The sequence below is a fragment of the Nicotiana attenuata genome, unplaced genomic scaffold, assembly GCF_001879085.1.
Source record: "Nicotiana attenuata strain UT unplaced genomic scaffold, NIATTr2, whole genome shotgun sequence".
Classification (NCBI taxonomy): Eukaryota; Viridiplantae; Streptophyta; class Magnoliopsida; order Solanales; family Solanaceae; genus Nicotiana; species Nicotiana attenuata.
The window spans coordinates 53,778-57,143 of NW_017671428.1; positions in this window are offsets into that span (position 1 = coordinate 53,778).

The window sequence follows — 3,366 nt, forward strand, 5'->3', positions numbered from 1 at the left end:
CCCCGAGCCCCGGGCCCAACTTCTCGAAACTCAAAAATTTTCACATCAATACGATTTCTATACTCCTCACGACTCTATACATATCGAGAACTCCCAAATCCGAGCTCAAATGACCCATCAAAACCCAATTTGAAATATCAAAACTCAAGCCCTAGTTCTCCCCCTTTTTGATAAATTTTCATGAATTTCTAAGTTGATTCTTCAATTAAATCATGTTTTTAGATCATAGGACTCACCTCCAATCAATCCCAGTCGAAACCCTCTTCAATTCCCGTCCAAAAGCTCCCAAGGATGCTCAACAATGGTGAAAATTAACTTAGACTCGCGGAACAAAAATGATTTAAAAACCCTTCTGTCCAGTCATTACCGCATCTGCGGTGAACTTTCCGCTTCTGCGACATCCGCTTCTGCGGAAATATTCCGCTTCTGCAGAGGTCCACTTAATGCCAGGATTGCTTCTGCGGTCAAAGTCCGCATCTGCGGACTCCACTTCTGCGGAAATCCCTCATTGGCCAAGATCCGCATCTGCGTTGCCAACGCCGCATCTGCGATGCCGCAGATGCGGCTCCCCGCCCGCATCTGCGAAAAACCAGCCTTCCAATAAATCTCGCACCTGCGATCCCCCTTTTTTTGCATCTGCAGGACCGCACCTGCGGTCCCTTTTCCGCAGGTGCGGAAATACCAGCAACAACAATCTTCTACAATAACACAAGTCCAAAAACTCCCCGTTAGCCATCCGAAATCACCCCGAGGCCCCCGGGACCCCAACCAAAAGCATCAACGCATCCTAAAACATCATTCAAACTTTCTCCAATCATCAAAACACCTCAAACAACACCAAAACCATCAAATTACATCGGATTCAAGCGTAAGTTCTTCCAAAACTTCCGAAACACGCATTTGATCAAAAATCCAACCAAAACACCTCTGAATGACCTGAAATTTTGCACACACATCCCAAACCACATAACGAAGCTATAGCAACTCTCGAAATTCCATTCAGACCCTCGGATCAAAATCTCACCTATCAACCGGAATTCGCCAGAATACTAACTTCGCCAATTCAAGCCTAATTCTACACCTAACCTCCAAAATCACTCCCGATCACACTCCTAAGTCACAAATCATCTAACGAAGCTACCAAATCATAAAAACTTTGATCCGAGCTCGTATACAAATAAGTCAACTCTTGGTCAAACCTTTCAAATTCAAAGCTTTCAACTGAAACTGTTCTTTCAAATTCATTCCAAATTTTCCCGAAAACCAAAACCAACGATCTACATTAGTCATAATACATAACACAGGGCAAGTCATGCCCGAGAACTGGCAATCAAGGTGCAAAAACTCAAAACAACCGGTCGGGTCGTTACATGTACATTGAAGACCGTTTCTTCATTGTCCACCCTCATGATCATCTTACCTTCTTGGACTTTGATAATTACATCTCTAGTGCCCAGGAGAGGTCGTCCAAGATTATAGGAACTAACTCATCAGCCTCGTAGTCTAGGATGATAAAGTCTGCAGAGAAAATAAACTTCCTAATCTATAGCAAGACGTCTTCAATTACCCCCTCAGGATAAACATAAGATCTATCAGCTAACTGTAGCATCACCGTGGTGGGTCTCGGAGCTCCTAAGCCCAATTGTTTGAACACTGACAATGGTATCAGATTGATACTTGCACCCAAATCACACAAGGCTCTACGCACATCAATCTCACCATCCTCATGAGGATAGTAAACTACCTGGATCCTTAAGCTTTTGTGGAAGCTTGTGTTGAATCCTGGAAGTCCACTCCTCAGTAAGTGTAATGGTCTTAAACTCAATTAACCTTCTTTTATTTGCCACTATAACCTTAATATCATTTGCATATTTTGGGATATCACGGAGCATGTCCACTAATGGGATGGTCAAGTGTATCTGCTTCAGCGTATCTAGAAATTTATGAAACATGTGGTCGTCATTCTTCTTTCTCAATCTTTGAGGAAAATGGGGTGGCGCCCTCTCTGATATATGCTCAGACTCTGTTTTGTTTTTCTCATCTACCTCTACAGGTTTTGGCACTCTTTCTTATTCGAGCCCAGACAACTCCTTTTTCTTCTTAGGCACTTCTACCAACTCTCTCCCATTTCTCAACGTCACTGCATTGACTTGAGGATTTTTCTCTATATCACTTGGGAGAGATCCAGCAGGTCTAGTGTTCTGATTATTAGCCATTTTCCCAAACTGCCTCTCTAGATTTTCTGAACTCTATGTGAAAATGTTGATTGTCAGCCATAAATTTCTGATTTTCTATCAAGAGCTTTTTCATCATGTCAGTCAAACCCTCCTTTGATTGCTGTGGGGGTTTATGTGGCTGATTGTAATTAGCTTGAGGCATGTTATTCTGATTTTCACCCCAAGTGAAGTTAGGATAATTCCACCAGTTCGGATTGTATGTGTTACCATATTGAGCATTTTGATTCATCGGCCCTCTAGCTTGTTGCCCCACATAGTAGATGGATTCAGTATTCGCGGGACATATGTCACTTGTGTGACCTTCACCACATAACTCGCAGCAAGTAGACATCTATTGCACATGTTGCATCTGTTGTGCTTGGTTCAATGTCATTTTATTCATCTGATTTGCTGCTCTTGCTATATATGCCCTCATGGCTGAGACATCATCAAGCCCAATTACACCTGCCGCCTTCTATATAAGTGCTCTTCGTGGTTCCCTATTCCTTTCCAATTAATATCATTAGCAGTGAAATTGTTTAGCAGGATTTGGATTTCACTTTACGGTCTTGCCATACAACTACCCCCACATACCGAGTCAAGATTCATCTTTGATGTCTCATCTAACCCATCAACGAAAGTGTGACCCAATATCTCATCATTTTGACAATAATGTGGGCAGTCTCTAAGTAGCTTCTTGTATCTTCCCCAAGCTTGATGAAGAGTTTCGCCATCTCTTTGTTGAAACCCAAGAATGTAGCTCCTCAGTGACTTTGTCTTCTTAGTGGGAAAAAACTTGATTAAGAATTTTCGTGCTAGATCATCCCAAGTGTAGATCGAGTTTGCGGGCTCCTTTTGCAACCATTCTTTGGCTTCCCCCAGCAGTGAAAAGGGAAACAGTGTCAGTCTGAAGTAGTTTCTTGGAAACATTCGGAAGTATCCGTAATTTCCAGAAAGTTCTGAATGTGCCACTGCGGATCTTTATGAGATAGACCCACACACTGTCTTGCGGACTGAATCAGTTGTACCATGTACTGTTTTGATCTCAAAGTGACCCTTAATATCAGGAGCAAGATTAGGCCTTGCCGCCTCGATCACTGGTCGCTCTTCATTACATGCCATCTCTAGTGGTTGAGGTTGAACTATGATG